Genomic DNA, 17497 nt, shown 5'->3' on the forward strand with positions numbered 1-17497 from the left:
TCTGACAAAAGTACTCGGTGTGTGAGCCTCGTCAATACATGGTACCAGGAGAAATAACGAAAATTAAAAAGAGAGATGATGAATAACATCCGTTCACCAGAGGAATTGAAGTTGACGGGAAATGTCAATGAGAACTGGAAAGTTTTTAAACAAAGTTTTGAACTTTATGCGCTCGCTATAGGGCTGGATGGAAATGAACGGAGGAAGATTGCGTTGCTCTTAACAGTGGCAGGACGCAGTGCACTAGATGTGTATAACACGTTTGTCTTTACTGAAGAAGAAAAAGATAAATATGAGGCTGTGATAGAGAAGTTTGAACAATACTGCACACCGAGGAAAAACGAGACCTATGAAAGGTATGTCTTCAGAAACAGACTGCAGAAGGAGTCAGAATCCATTGAGCAGTATGTTACAGATCTGAGATTAAAAAGCCAGACATGCAATTTTGGAACGCTGTGTGACTCCATGATTAGAGATCAAATAGTAATTGGAGTACAAGATAAAAGAGTGAGGATGCAACTGTTGAAAGAGACTGACCTCACATTAGATAGGGCAATAAAAATTTGCCAAGCGTCAGAGTGTGCAATGGCACAGCTGAAGACATTCAGTGAAGAGAAGGAGACAGCAGAAGTGGATACAGTACGTAGTGCTTCAGAGAAAGCCATGTTAAATAAGAAAAAACAACAAAAGCCAAACAAAGAGAGCAGGGCCTGTGGAAAGTGTGGCAACAAACATGCACTGAGAAAATGCCCAGCATTTGGAAAGGACTGTAGAAAATGTGGAGGAAGAAATCACTTCGCAAAGTGCTGTTATTCAAAGAAAAAAGTTCAACTCCTTGAAAAGAGAAGCGACAGTGAGGATGAAGAGGCACCGATTTTCCTGGACTCAATTAAAGAAGGGCAAACTACTTCAAATGATGAATGGATAGCACACATGGAGGTAAATGGTACTGATGTCTTACTAAAATTAGACACAGGAGCACAGGCAAACATCCTGCCGATGAAAGATTTTCAAAGACTGATAAAAAAGCCCAGGATATGTGACAAAAAGGTGAATCTGAAAACCTATGACAACAATACCATACCCACAAAGGGAGTATGCAGGGTAAGTTTGTCCTATAATGGAAAGAAGAAAAATGTTCTTTTTGTGATCGTAGAAGGAAACAAACAAGCAATACTGGGACTGAAAACATGTATGCAGCTTGGATTAATAAAAAGAGTTCATGTCATAAACAAAGACATGACAGTGAAACAGAAAAAGAAAGATGCAAACACCAAAGAAGTTATGCACAGTGACTGGATAAAACAATATAAAGAAGTGTTCAGAGGAATAGGACGGTTACCAGGAGAACACAAGATAAAGTTGAAGGAAACTGCAGAACCTGTTATTCACCCAGCAAGAAAAGTGCCAGTTGCTTTAAAGGAGAGACTTAAAAAGAAACTAGACACACTGATAAAAGAGGGAGTCATCAGGAAAATAGAAGAGCCCACAGAATGGGTGAACTCACTTGTAATAGTGGAGAAAGCAGATGGAGATCTAAGACTGTGTATAGATCCAAAAGATTTAAACAAAGCGATTCAAAGAGAACACTATAGACTTCCAACAAAGTCTGATATAACAAGTGCGATGAGTGGAGCATGTTACTTTTCCAAATTGGATGCCTCATCTGGATTCTATCAGATGGTCCTAGATGAAGAAAGCGCAAAGCTGTGCACTTTTAATACGCCATTTGGAAGGCATTGTTTCTTAAGATTACCGTTTGGCATCAGTTCCGCCCCAGAAGTATTCCACAGAACTGTGCAGCAACTTTTTGATGGAATTGAAGGAGTAGGAGTTTTCATTGATGACGTGGTGGTTTGGGGACGTACAAAGAAAGAGCACGACGCAAGACTTTGCAGGGTCCTAAATCAAGCACAGAAAACAGGATTAAAACTGAATAAAAATAAGTGTGAGTTCGGAGTGAGAGAAATTACCTTCCTGGGAGAAAGGTTGTCTGAAGAAGGGGTACAACCAGACAGAGAGAAAATCCGCGCAATCAAAGAAATGCCAGAACCAAGAGACAAGAAAGACCTCCAGAGAGCTTTAGGGTTAGTAAACTATTTAGGAAAGTTTGTTCCAAATCTGTCAGCAAATACAAGGTCATTAAGAAACCTGTTGGAGGCAAACACAGAGTGGCAATGGAAAAAGGAACATATAGAAGAGTGGGTGTGGTTAAAGGACAGTTTGACCAAAGAACCTGTCTTAAAGTTCTATGATCAAGATAAGCCACTAAAAGTCTCTACGGATGCATCGAAATTGGGTTTAGGAGCAGTTTTGCTTCAGCAACATGACATCGAGTGGTATCCAGTTGCATATGCATCTCGCACAATGACGTCTGCGGAAAGAAACTATGCACAAATAGAAAAGGAAACTCTAGGTGCAGTGTTTGGCTGCGAGAAATTCCATGAGTATGTTTATGGAAGACCAGTGATCCTGGAAACAGATCATAAGCCTCTCATAGCAATCTCAAAGAAACCACTAGGAGAAGTGCCACCTCGCATACAAAGACTAATGCTACGCCTACAGAAGTATGATCTGGCCTTTGAGTTTAAACCAGGCAAGCACCTCATTGTGGCAGATGCCCTGAGCAGAGCTAGTTTGCAGAATAGCATAAGCAGCACAGAGGAGGATGTGCAAGTTCACGTAGACTCTATCCGAGTACAGATACCAGTATCTACTGCAAAGTGGGCAGAGATAGCTAAAGAAACGCAGAAGGATGAACATTTAAAAAGAGTGATAGAAATAATTCACTTGCCTGAGAAAGGAATGTTGGAAAAACCATACCAACATTTTCAAGATGAACTGACAGTGCTAGATGGAGTTCTGCTAAAAGGAACAAAAATAGTCGTACCTAACACCATGAGGAAAAAGATGTTAAAACTTGTGCATGAGGGACACTTGGGAATGGAGAAATGTAAGAGACGGGCACGAGAGGTACTGTACTGGCCAGGTATGCACAGAGACATAGTGACATTAGTGCAGAAATGTGAAGTATGCCAGCAACACAGATACCAGCAACCTAAAGAGCCCATGAAACCACATGACAAACCAAAGGAACCATGGAGAAAGATTGGAATGGACTTATTTCAACTAAAAGACAAAGATTACTTGTTGCTTATTGACTATTATTCAAATTACCCAGAATTTGTGAGACTGTCAAACACAACATCAGAGCAAGTAATTGTAGAAACAAAAGTCATATTTGCACGTCATGGTATCCCAACAACTGTAGTAAGTGATAATGGACCACAGTTTATCAGTCAGAGCTTTAAAGACTTTGCAAGAAATTATGGATTTGACCACATAACATCGAGTCCGCTTTATCCACAATCCAACGGCTTAGCAGAGAAAGGAGTACAGATTGTGAAGCGCCTGTTGAAAAAAGCAGCAGAGACAGGAGAAGATCCTCACCTGGCTGTTCTTAACTACAGGGCATCACCTATGGAAAATGGCCTTTCACCAGCGGAACTTCTCATGAATCGGAAACTGCGGACAAGACTTCCATCAGCTAATCATCACATGATGCAAAGTTCTGTGAATCATGCGAAAGAGAGGCAGATTAACTATTACAACAGAACAGCAAAACCATTGATTCAACTGGCTCAAGAAGACGTGGTACGGGTGAGATGTGATGGACAGTGGGGACCGTTGGCCAAAGTGACAAAAGAGATTATGCCCAGGTCTTATGAAGTGTTGACAGAACATGGAAAGTTAATGAGGCGGAACAGAAGACACCTGCTGAAAGTGCCTCAGAGAGCCTTAAGAAGCAAAGAAAGTGACTTTCCGGATGTGGAAATCTCAAAGCAAAAAGAACAATCAGAATTGCAAGACAAGTTAACAGAGACTGACAGAAAGAATGATGTTGAGAGACTGACAGAACGTCCAAAGAGGCAAATACAAAAACCAAAAAGGCTAATAGAAGAAATGTAAATTGTTCATATATATGTAAAAAAGTTATAGTTTCAAGTTTTCAAAAAAAAAAAAAAAAGGGAAGATGTATTGATAGGTGTTTTGAAGACCTATCATAAGTGACCACTAGATGGCAGTACGAGGCCATGGTAAGCCTAGTTGAGTTATGTGAGAAGAATAAAGCATTCTGACAAAAGTACTCGGTGTGTGAGCCTCGTCAATACAAGTACATCGTCTGACAGTTCGCGGCAGTTCGTTAAAACGACTGTTTTACAAATAGAGAGGAAAATATTTGGGTTGACATTTCTCGAAATTATATCATACAAAGCCGTAATCCGACAGCGGTATAGCGCAGATTCGGCAGGACTAGTCGGGGAAAAAATCAATACTCGACCTAAATTTAACACCAACTACTCAATAAAAGTTGAAGGGAAAAAACTTACTTTCTTCCCCCGCAGTTCCCTCCGCTTCTTCTCTTGATATTTGCTTTTTCTGAAGAAAATCACATCCAATGGTAGCGCAAGTAGGTAACAAAAAAGGAGAAAAAGAAAAAAATGTAACAATAATCCTCCAACTTTATTGGAAAAAACGTAAATACTACAGCAAGAGTCGATCCTTTGGGTCCGGTTGTGTAAAAGATGTGTCGACGACTGCCTAGCAGTTTCGGTTGTGGAGGGGTAAGGGAAAGGAGGTAAGGAAATGAAAATCCGATATGTCTTTATTCTGCTAATTATTATCGTTTTAGCCCTGTTTAAAAAAATGGCTGATTAAGTTGAGTGCGCATGTCTTTGTGTGTCTATTCTCGATATGCACTCTGGGAATGAGAGAGAGAGAGAGAGGGGGAGTGAGCGCGCGAGGGAGGGAGAGAGAGAGAGAGCGCGAGGCAGAAAGAGAGAGACGTAATTAGTGAGGTGATCAACAGTCTCCACATTGCAAATGACGCGCTGTTTCAACTTGGAGAGCCAAAGGGCTGTACGAGCCAGATTCCTAAAATGATCTAATGGGGGAAAATCTTTTTCGGTGGGCAAGACGTCCTGTAACGGCCTGGAACATTTGGTGGGACAATAAGAGATGTTTTTGACTTTTTTTGTCATACCTGTAATCAAAGGTGTTTATTTTTTAACAAACAAATAAATACAGAAATGTTAAGGATAACGCGTTAAACGATGGCAAATATTAAATAGCACAGCAGTCTGCTGTTATTTACAAATGAGAAGGCAATATCTTATTTGTTTTTAAAGCAATCGGCCTATATCCTAAATATGATGCACTTACAATATGATGCTAATTCCTCTAGAAAATTCTGAAAGATGGAAAATAACCTAACAAGCTTCGATAAATTGTAGATTTTAAAAGGCAGAACTAGACTATTTGATCTTAATTTTGCTATAACATTTGTATAGCATTGTCTGGTATAACTTTAAGCGTATATCCAAATATTAAATATAATAACAACATTAATTACAATTTTATAAAATTGAAGACTAAAAAGCAACACGACTGAAATATTTTTTATTGTTGTTATTTTTTCAACACAAAAGTATTAATAAAGTGAAGGTATTGCAATGTAAAAAATAATAATAATAAAGCATGAGAAAAACATGAATGTTGTACAGGTGTCGCTGATTAAAAATGTTATCCGTCTGATAGTTTGCAATAGCTGAGCTGATTAATTGGACAATCGTCTCAGTTTAAACCTATGTGTCATTTAAAATTATTTCCAGACATTGTATTTTACCAGAATATCCAGCTTGTGAGCATCACTTTGCTTTTATAAAACATAAAGGGCACTGGCACCATTTTATAGGCTATATTTTGCTTAACAAACAAAAATGACTTGCAACAGTAAAATCGATTAAAATAATAATTCGAACAATATTTATCGATAAGACACAGGTCAAAATAAAGCTTTAAAGCAGACAGTAGTAGGGCCCCGGAATTAAAACCCACAGTAAACCATACTGTAAAGTGCCCTATGGCTTATAAACTTTACATATTTGACTCATCGGGTGTTTCGTTCATATTTAAACTCGCGTGTAAATGGTTCAATTGATTAGCTAATTTGGCTTTCCTAAAAATGTCACTATTGAAAGCAGATCCGACAAGACGTTAACCGTGAAGAAAATCAAAAGATCGGCTCTCCTTTATGAAAAAATCGAAGGGGTTGAATTGAGTGAGGCTCTGTTTCCGGATTGCACGACAAGGATGCTATAGAGCTGTGTTTGCAGTAAAACACGAGCCCTTAGATTGGCATGTCTACTGTGGGTCTCTGGATGGGCGAGAGGTGGTCAACAGAGGCGTTACTTCTTCACCCCTTATCCACTGTTTCTAGTCCTCGGGGGACTCATGCCTGCCAGACCCATGTGGTGTTTCGGCAGGATGAACGAGAGAACAGAAACAAGACCGAGACGAGCTTGCAATAGGACACGGAGAGCTTCAGATTTTACCTTCATATAAACGCAAAGCAAATGCGGCGGAGTAAAGGTTATTTATTTGCCACTGACGACTGTTTTCTGCTGCTCACCGCGGAGGACTTTAAAACTATTGATTTAAAGGTCTCACCTCTTATGCAAGTATACTTTGACGGATACATTTAGCGTAGTTATAAGAGTTTGGCTGTCTTCTGAACTGGTTTAGGCTGTGAAATAGAGAAAGTGGTAGCTTATGCTTATCTTAAACTGTAACACTTTCAAATGTGATCATGTCCTCCCTTGTACTTTATGCTTTTCTTTCTCTCAAGCTATCTGACAAAAAAGCTTTATTTACACCCTATTTAATCGGAAGATTAATTAAAGGTTGTTATTTTATTGCTGTATGTTTTAAGATACAAATGTATTAAATTTTATTATTGAATTCATTGTTGTTTAGTAAACGCTAGTTTGAAATGTAAAGACTTGCATTTAAAGGTGCAGCCTATTGCTTGTGTTATTTACATTTTTAATGTATTTCCCTGATTGTCAGCTATATATATATATATATATATATATATATATATATATATATATATATATATATATATATATAGACATTTTGAAGTGTTGTCTATGAGACTTGTTAAAAACTGCATGAATATTGATTTAAGTCAAATGTCAATAAAGCAATCATCATACAATTCGCGACTTGTGATTTCTTATAATTGTTTTCCTAAAACGTACGATGTCTAACAATGACTTCGGGGTTTCTTTTTGGTTCTTTGGTCGTGCTGAATGAGTGAATGACTGTCCTGCCCCACAAATGAAAGGTTTGCCCAAACCGCCTGGCGCCCTCTGGGGTCTGAGAGGTCACGTTTTGACAGTAACTGACCCTTTTTAGCCGCATAAAACCCCATCCAAAATGCATCGCTAACGGAGAATTAATCCCATGAAAATTCTGAACTCTCTCTCTCTCTCTCACACACACACACTTAAAGAAAGTTTTCTCTATTTTTGGAAGACGGGGAAATCTACGTGCAATACAACAAACAGAATCATCGGAAAGAACGCATATAAATGTATTTAAACACAAATGATTAGTAATGAAATCAATTTTTGTGACATTATGTGGTAAACGTGGCAAATTATAAAAAAAACTGATCATACACTCCGTAAACAACAACAATTACAAAAAACAACAAAAGTATAAACTACACCAGAAGAAAGGTATTCCCAGAGATTTCCCCTAAATATCAAATCGTTTCAAATCTGTCCCACTGCGAAATATCGTATTTTTCTTCAAAACAAAAGAAAATGCTTAACATCCACTGCAAATAAAAACATCTCCGTCATCTGTATCCGATCAGCTCTCTTTTGTCTATAAAATGACAATTTCTCTGAACCTGCATATTTCACGCGCAATCTGTTTAAAATAGGTTATTAATCCTGCATTATGCGTTTCCATGTCTTGTTTATAATCGCCAGCCAAAAAGAAAATAAATCGCGTGTACCTTTGGTATAAAAGGGCATCCCGGTGTCCTCTGTCTCTCTGATGCTCCGCTTATAGCATATGGAAACTCTTTTGAAAATGCCTAGATTTGGCACATTGTCATTGAAAAGAGCGGAGCGCGGTGATGCTGGAACACAAAATGGGAAATAAGTTGGGGATTGGGTGCAGCCTCCCTCAATGCGGACTTATCTAACTTTAATTTCATATAGCTACCGCAACGACATGCCATTCAGCATGATTTGAACAATTAGGACGTTTTTTGTGTTTTCAAAAAAGAATATTAAGTACAATGCACGATGCCTTTGTGCGTTTGTATTGTTAATATTTTATTAAGATGCCTTTTGCTTAACACAAATCAAAGCTTGCGTGGACAACGACAAAATCACTCCCAACGTAAAATCGAGATTCACAAATGCTTGTTTGTAAAACACTGGACTTTCGATCAATATATTGGGACATTCCGATCGATTATATAAACGAAAATCCATATAAGACACGAGACTGGTATCAGGACGACTTTCACCTTCACGAGAAAAAAAAAACAAAGTGGCAGAGGTAATAAGAATAAAATGAGGGATTAAACATTTACTTTTTTTATTTTATATAAAATCAAAACACTAACTTTTGCTATTTGCAGTTTGTATTAAAAAATAAAACGAAGCTTATGTATCACAATTCAGATTTATTTCGTGTTATAATTCAGTTTTTAATAAATATTCAAAATGCTTACCTAATATGCTTGATGATACACTGTACTGAAGTCTAACAGTTTTATTGGCATCCATCAATGTGGTCATTCTTATAATGTTGCTGTTTAAATGTAGTGAATTCACAAGAGCTCTTGGGCGGCTGCTGGGTCCCGGGATCACGGATGAGGGAGGCGGCCAGGCACGCGGTGCCATTCTGTTTATTTGATAAAGAAAATCAATGAGAGTGACTGTGGACTATTTAGCGAGACGTTTGAGAGGGGAAAATGGTTGGTTGAAAAGTGACTTCAGTTGGCTGGTCGATCTCATCGGGAAATGTACACTAAACTACACTCTCAGAGACACACTTGGTCCTCTCTTTGAGTCCATTCACCCCCTCTGCCCCCTCCCACTTGGCCCTTTGCTCCTCGTGGTGCGGAGGTTTTCATTGTTGATCCCTCTTTAATAGACAAACGGCCAGGAGTTGCATCTCCGGCCATCTATCCTAAAGCCAGAGATTCTCCATCCTCTGAGCCCCTAAACACACAGCCGACTGTTTTGGTTATTAAGTAACGCTGTATTATCATGTGAATAATATATTTTTTAATTTGATCAGTGTGTGTGTGTGATGTGTGTTTGTAAAAGAAAGAAATATTGGACAACCACAAAGTCAATCACAACGTCAAAACATTAATAACAGTTCTAATTACCCACATATTAAAATTTAATAAAATTAGGCAATGTATTTTAATTATATGTAAATTATTATTATTATTATTATTGTTGTTGTTGTTGTTGTTGTTGTTGTTGTTATTATTACACTGTTGTTGTTATTATTATCATCTACCTAACAAAACATTTTTCTCTAAATAAGCATGGCAATTATTATTATTTGAAATTCTGGATAGTTAATTAGGTTAAATGTACATGCAGATTCATTACAGTGATCTAATGATCTGTGAATCTATAATCAGCTAATTAATGACAAATTAATATTAATATTATTATCATTAATGGCAGCTTTGATTATAATGCTTCATCATAATATTAGTGATCCCATCTGATTATTACTATTTAAATACAGTAATTAACTAAATAATGGTTCCTACTTTTTTAAACACTGATTGTTTATAAAGACAACTGTGCATGCAAAGCATTACAATAATTTACTTAATTAATCAAACAATCAATAATCAGAAAATTAATTAGAAGTAAAAACAAGCCAGCAGTTAAAACCCTTCTTAGGACACGAGTTGAAGCCCCTCAGGACCAGAGCTACCTACTGAGCGAACTGCACTTAAACACACACTAAAACCAGAATCATTCAGAACACATATCAGTTCAAGCCATCGCCCCTGTTCAGGAGAGTGTATATTTCTCTGGGTTATGGCTAATGCTTTAAAGCAGAGAAAGAAACTGTGCTTTTCTTCTTATGAACTTTATTCAATTATTTGTCTTTTTGTGTGCTAGATAATTGCATTTCCAGCTTTCCCTGTTCAAATGAGTCTTTAACATGGCTGGATGTTTTCTCCTGCCTCTCTCCGGGTTAGAAGCTGCCCTCTCCCCCATATGTAGCGGTGCTTTCTATTTAGCGGATTACCTGGTTACCATTGGTCAGTACAGGAGAGGCAAGAGAGCAAAACCATGGCAACATGACAGATTCGAAACCCATCAGCTAAACCTGATGATAACACAGTCAACTTGGTCAAGGGGCTTGAATCTCAGTCTCCAAGAAAAAGGAAAGACATGACATTGTTATATTAGTTAGCTTTATTAAATGCTATGTCACTGCACATACATAGTGATTACATGTGAATATATATATATATATATATATATATATATATATATATATATATATATATATATATATATATATATATATATATATATATAATCATGCATCCTATTAAGAGATCAGAAAGTGTTTCAAATGCTTTGTATGGATCTACATGATACATTGAGCTATTTAATTAATCAAACAAATGAACTAATCTGTCAAAACATTGACTCATTTAATCCCACACATCAGAATCCAGTGTTATACTTGTATCATAACATCCATATCACACCCTTAAATTAAATGCACTCAGTCAAAAACAAAATGTCAGGACACAACACACACGAGCGGCTAAAATATCAGCAAGAAACTCGTTTCACACTATTTGTAGGTGATCTAGACTTCACATCTAGACTATAACCAGCAAATAAGAAGAAACTGATTAAATTCCCACAATAAATGAATCAATAAATTAAAAAATACAAATAGAAAAAAATCAGATCAGGGAAAATACTCATAACACAATTAAGTCATATGTGTCAGTGTCTGATTAACCGTTTAGCCAGACAGATTGCTTATTGATTACAATAATCAGTAAGGCTTGCTGATTGATTTATAGATCATGCAATATTCAACAGGCCTGACATCCACCCCATTAAAAAGAATGATCCAAATTATTCATATGTTTATATGTTTTCAAGTAAGTGTGTGCCATGTTATGTGGTTTTGGTAGGATTGTGTGTAGCGCTGCACAAAGTCAGCTGGCGGCTCTGAACCCCACGGACAAGAATCTCAGGCTTTTTCACATTTAAAATGCACCCGTGGGCCAGACAGCTGAGAATGACTCCTTGGTGTCTTAGAAAAAGGCAGGAGTCTGTTTGCACTGATATTTCACTAGTGGCAGCACTAAGGACACTTGGAAAAAAGAAAAAGGAGTTGTTTTTTTTTGAGGGGGGGGGGGGGGGGGGGGAGTTGGGGTTAATAAAATCTGCGTGTCTCCTCTTCACGCTGGAGGTGTATGAAGGTGATTGTGGATTGGTTAAAGGGAGTCGATGGATTGTCATGCATAAGGTAAGCGCCCGTCCGTGAGCTTTGTTTGAAAGCGCTGATGTTGAGGAGCTGCTGACAGCCCTTCGCTGGGGTTTCTAAAGCGAGCAATTTCTGTGCTTTGATTTCTTCCTATGATATGTCAGATGCACAAAACACATTGTGCGATTTGAATTCATTTGCGATGTGTCCCTCCTGCCGCTGCTGTCTTTCATGTGCATGTTTTTCAGATGCATCGCATTTATTAGCCAAGTTGCCTCTAGAATGTAGATTGAATGAGTCGAGAGGTCAAATAAATTCAATAAATAACAGTTTTTATATTTTAAAAAAATTAATACATTATTTATGCACCATCTGTATCATCCTGCTCATCGGCCATAAGATTACATTCATCCTCCATATGCATGCAAGCGGTCATCCGAACACTGTAAGGGGCTTCTCTCTCTCTCCCTCTCTCACCGCCAGGGTTGCAGAGGAGATAATTTGAGTCTAATCTGCTGGTGCAGAAGTGTGAGGAGTGAGACTGGACAATGAGCCTCCCTCTTCTCTCACCTGAGAGAGGTTTCCGCTTAAATCACGCCTGTCTCACTGGCCGCAGACCCAGATCCCCAACTTTAATGGGAAGACAGTTAATAACCTTCTTCTTCTCCTTCTCCTCCTCCTTCTTCTTCTTTTTTTATCCCCTGTGCACTATCAATCTGACCTGTCAGGGCACTGCTGAATCAAAGCAAAAGTCCTCTTCACAGATGACTGATTAGAAACGCAAAATCACAAAATCCATCTTCATGGTCACTTTTATTACAGTCATTTTTAAACTGACAGCAACCTGCTCGGGCTCAGAACAGAGCTTGTGGTGCAGATTGCGTCTCAGAGAGAGAGAGAGATGAGGATGGAGAGAGAGAGAGTCTATTGTCTGTGGGAATTGGGGTGCATCATATACATTGCACATATACACTTAAATGCTTGCATGCACTTGCATGTATTTTTGTATGCGTGCGCACATCTGTGAATATGGTGAAAAATATGTATGCATATCCCTCGTGTTCAGCTGAGTTTGACTTATATGACTGTCTCAGTGATGTGTATGTAAAAACAATAGTATTTCACTCAGAATATTATATTATGCTCCTTAGACCAAATAAAACTCCAGTAATCAGATTATCCAATATTACAGTTATGAAGTATACTAATGTCACTGTAGAAAAATACAAAGAGAATATGAATGACAGGAGTGTACAAAAATAAGAAAACTGTAAATATGAGAATCGTAGCCTGAATAAATTGTGTGCTGTTATCTAAGAGCCCAAACCTAATATTTAATAATGATATTTGATGTATATTATGCTTATTTTTCATAATGCTACAAAAAATCTATTTAAAAAAAAGCTATTACAATGTTTAAGTTATCAAATATTGCTCATTGAAACTTATTTACACATGCAGTGCTATAAAACTACTTAAACATAAATGTTTGAATAAAGAGCTATTTGATGTGTGTGTAAAGAAGCAGGTTCACTTAAATTAAGGGTTTAATTTGTGTAAATGATTTCAAATGGCGAGGACACTGTATATATAATGAAATAATATAGCTGTGACAAGTCAAAGACTAGACCTCACTTTGTTTTCTGTGTCAAATTCAATTTACATAAACAGTGCTCAGCATATATAAGTAAACCCCTCACAAATCTCTCTTTTAAATTCATATTTTATAGAGGAAGCTATACAATATTATATTTGTGCAAATACACTAAAATAGTCAGTACTGAAGCCAAATCTGGAGCTTATCTAACAAAATAACTTACGATAACGGTCCAAAACCTAGTACACCCAAATTTATGTCATAGAAAAAAATTAAATACAAATTTTAAAATGAGAAAAAAATCAAGAGAAGCAAAATAATAGAAAATTTTGTTGAAATTTCGTAGGTTGTAATTTATTTGCAATATTTTGCTAGCATTTATTTGTATTTGTTCAATTTCTAAATATCTTTGGTGACTAAACTGTTATTTTTATCTGTTTAATAAATCGGTTTTGTTTAAATGCACTAAAATACATTGCCTATATTCACTGACAAATTAATAGGGGTGTACTCAATTATGCTGAGCCCTGTATGTCAAAATAAATCTAAATGTTTTAAATGCATGTAAAGTGCCATATTTGAGATGTATTTCAAATAACTTTCTCAAATTAAAAGATCAAAATATGTAATAATAATGTAATATTAATACTGTTCTGACCTGAAAGTAGTAGAATGTTTGACAAAAGCTAGAGGTTGGAGCAAGAACAGATGCAAAGTTTAAAGATTTAAAACTAAATTTTAATACAGTTTTGATCCCTATGAGTCCTGTATGTCATCAATTTATTGTTGTTCTAAATGTCTGACTGTATTTCTTGATTTTGCTTTAATGAGTTAGCAATTATTAAACTGATACACATTTCAGTGGATGACTTTAGTTTAAAAAGCATCATCAATATATTATTAATTTTGCTCAGAACAAAATAAAACAGGACACATTCTAAACAAACAGTTTTGATTCTTCTTTTTATCTTTGACCTACATATACTGTTAATCAAAATAATCACCTCCAGAATGTCAAACAAGTTGAGAATGTAGCAACAGAAAGGGAAGTGGTTTTGCAGAATAGGCGACTTTTACTGTTCCACGAGCATGTCTGTCAGGGCCTGGTCCTGGTCTAATCCTTCTCGACATCATTCAGGAGGGGTTACGTGTGTCTTGGTTACGTTGGTACGCAGAACAAAGGAAAATGGGTCACGAAAGACAGAAAACACACAATTTCACAGAAACCTGGGGAACAGACAGCCTGCCACATTTAATGTTCTTAAAACATCTGATTGAACAGCTTGTCAAAATATTAAAGCTCACTTATGATGACCCAAGAATTGGAGAGGGTGGAGGGATTATTCTATTTAACAAATGATTTTCTGTATTAACCTGCATTTGGTATGGATTTTAAAAAGCATGGGTAATATTTTAAATGTTTTTATATGTCTGTGTGTGTGTGTGTGTGTGTGCATGTTTTATTTTTACATCAATTTATTTAATACAAGTCTTGCGCTACGCATTTACCCAAATAAATGATTTTAAATAATAAACCAAGGCATCTGTCAGATCGTAAACTTCATAACGTCACACAGTCCGACCTAGCCTAAAAATATATGAACCGCATTAAAATATGTTTGGACAAGGCTTTAAAGTCGCTGGGTTTGTGCGAACGCAGTGGTGTCAGCGTGTGGAAGCAGCTGCGCTCTGGAAATGAATGCCTCTGACTGTACGCCTGTCAGTGGACTGAGACCCGACTGACCTGATGGGTTTGATTACTTCCCTGACATTCAATGGCAATAAAAAACAAGGCGGACGACCTGCAGAAATTCCACTGCGCACATCGGTACGTCCGCACGTAAACACCCACGCTCAGCGAACGCACATGTAAACAACACTCACCCACACACGCTAACACATATGGTCGGAATAAACAACAGATACAAGGCACAAAAGCCTTCGAATCTTCAGCTTGGAGTCTCCCACAAGAGCCAAAGCCGTTTCATCTCTTAAATGGGAAGATGTTAACTGCAAAGACAGACAGAAATTTGGCCGATACAGAACTACAACCAGTATTTCACATCTGACTCCATCGATGACAAGCACTAACTACCATGAAATTCCCTAAAGATTAAATGTCCCGGGACCGTATTCCGTCTGCTCTGCCTTTCCTCGACAGGAGGGAACAGAGAAAAGGCAGATAAATCCAAAAGAACCACCCCACAACACTCAGCGAGAGGCAAACCAAGACAAACAGCACATCAAACCTTAGTCTGCAAAGCCTCCTTTTTATCCTGCTGGCATTAAACCCCAGACACACACACACACATATGCTCGGTGGGAGTCTGCATGGAGAGAGAGAGAGAGACACACACACACACACCCTGACGGTACAGGGACTGAGAAACCCAGACAAACAGAAACAAACCGCAGTATTGGAACACAAACACACAAGCCGTTCTCCTACCACACCTGCCTTTGTGTGTCTGCAGCGTCGACTGGCAGTCCTGTCTTTTCTGCAGGGCAACGCAGAGTTCTTTCAAGAAGGGGGGAGGCTAGATAAGCCCGCCATGGACAGGTTTTTACTGGGGGTAAATCAGCAGGTCAGGGGCTTTCAGGTGGGCTCGCTGTTTGAGAAGGCCGGAGCGGGTAACTTTCAGCAAGTCTGTGATTCCTGGGGTTCACATCCTGACTCCCCCATTTGTGCTCTTCAAAAGAGAAAAAAAGAAAAGGGAGAGAGAGAGAGAAGGAGAGAGAGGAGTAGGAAGCACAGGTCATGTAAAATGTATAAGCTGCATTTAAAAATAATTTAATTCTGGAAGCGAGGAGCTCATCTCCTGCCACCGAGGATCCGGGTGAGGGGATTCTTCTTCTTTTTTCTTCTTCTTTTTTTTCCATGAATGCACCTTTTGTGACAGTCTACATTTCGGCTCGGGGGAAAGCAAGAAATGAGAAAGTTGTTTATGAGCACTAGAGCAAATATTTTTTAGCAAAAAAAAAAATTTCTCTTAAGGTAGTCCAGCCAAGCGTAAGACAGTTATCACTGGCATTCGTGAATTACAAGTCATCCTTTGCGATTTGTTTGTGGTTTCCGCTCATTTCGCTCGTGTCACATGGGTTGATTTGAAATTCGCCATTGAGTGAGAGGAATTTAAGCTGGTTGAAGGACAGCATTTAGTGGTCCTGTAAGGCGTAGGCTGGTCTTCACAGGTGGGCTTGTGTGTTTTGCACCGGCTGACTCACTGGTAAGCAAAACTCTCCTCGGGAGGCAGCTCAAACAAACCTAAATTACAGGGTTAATGAAAGCTGAATGAATTAAACAAACTCTATGCTGCTTGTTTGACGTCCATTTAAGAAGATATACATTTATTTTTTGTTCCATAAAAACGGCTTTGACTCCTTCTGCTGAAGGCGGTGTGTTCTGAAGCAAATGTTTCCTATAGCTCCGTTATGCAGTATAATTATGTTACACTTTTGACCTTTGTAAGAAAAAAAAATTCTTTGAACGTTTTAATGCAAACCATTTCAAACCCCAAAAAGAGAAACACACACACACACAAAATAGCATATTTTGCATGTTAAAAGTTGTGCTAGCCGAAATGATTTCTGCCTTCTATTTTCACTTCATATTCTTAAAATGAAACTTTCTTTGTTGTCTGTCGCCTGATTGAGCATAATCAAAAACACTGCACGCCACAAAAGTTTTTTTTGTTTTTTTTGTTTGGGGAACCTTGTTCGGATTATATTTAGCACATCACAAACAATCCGTTTGCACACGTACATGCAGGAACGTCTTATGTAAACACACCACAGTGCTCTGTTGTAATAACATGTAAGGGGTACAAGCCTGTCTGCGCCACCATCATTTTATGAGAGACATATTGCTGAAATGTCGATTTCTGTTGCTTTTAATAACAGGCACATGACAGGGCACAAAACACTGCATTGTGGGATATTGACCTGGTTGGGAGGAAGGAGGGGGCAACGATTTGGATTGAGGATAATATTCTCTTTAAAGCGCACCGTGTAAATTGTGCGTATAAAGTCATTGGAAGTGATTCCTCAGGACAGCCTGAGAGGACAGCTACCTGCTGGCTTGAAGAAGCCAATCAATAGCAGGAAATAGAGCCGTGCATGAGGCTGGGAGGCTAGCGAGCGGTTAGCGCTAATAAAAACGGCCGATGTCAATATTTGGGTATAACAGACGAGAAGGATAATAGACAAAAGACAGCATATGCTGTTGCGTACTCAAACAGGGGCTCCGAATTAATGCGCAGAGTCCAGCTGCTCCCGAAGGGTAGACCCCCGCGCATTAGTTACCGCAGGTAATGCCAAACTATAGTAAAATCAATGTGCTCAGAAGCGCTATAAAGAGGGACAACACTTCACAGGAGGCATGAATGAGTGTGTCTCTTTCTCTTTTCCTCTTTCTCTCGCTCAATGGCAGGGTCACAGAGCTGTTGAATGTGTAGTGCTCTAACCGATGCCCTCAAAAAAAGAAATAAATTATGTATATCGAGGCACAATCAGAAGAAATTGTTGCTTTAAAGACAT

The 17497-nt window shown here is 38.2% G+C and overlaps 1 protein-coding gene and 1 long non-coding RNA gene across 9 annotated transcripts in view; both read right to left on the minus strand.

Annotated features, from left to right (window-relative positions):
* Positions 1 to 7949, minus strand: part of zfhx4 (zinc finger homeobox 4) — an 85334-nt gene extending 77385 nt beyond the window's left edge. For 2 of the 4 annotated variants that reach the window (XM_087309549.1, XM_087309546.1), the window contains exon 1: positions 4392 to 4770. The gene's annotated coding sequence lies outside the window, so the exon portion shown is untranslated. Of the gene's footprint in view, positions 1 to 4178; positions 4771 to 7870 lie in introns of those variants that run through there. The other 2 variants (XM_087309548.1, XM_087309547.1) reach the window with 2 other exon arrangements.
* Positions 7950 to 13846: 5897 nt separating this feature from the next.
* The window catches only part of LOC137489241 (uncharacterized), a 327340-nt gene continuing 323689 nt past the window's right edge, over positions 13847 to 17497 (minus strand). For all 5 annotated transcript variants that reach the window (XR_015524998.1, XR_015525000.1, XR_015525001.1 and 2 more), the window contains one exon: positions 13847 to 15651. This is a non-coding gene — a long non-coding RNA (uncharacterized LOC137489241). The remainder of the gene's footprint in view (positions 15652 to 17497) is intronic.

The sequence above is a fragment of the Danio rerio genome, chromosome 24, assembly GCF_052040795.2.
Source record: "Danio rerio strain M-AB ecotype USA chromosome 24, GRCz13ab, whole genome shotgun sequence".
Taxonomy (NCBI): domain Eukaryota; kingdom Metazoa; phylum Chordata; class Actinopteri; order Cypriniformes; family Danionidae; genus Danio; species Danio rerio.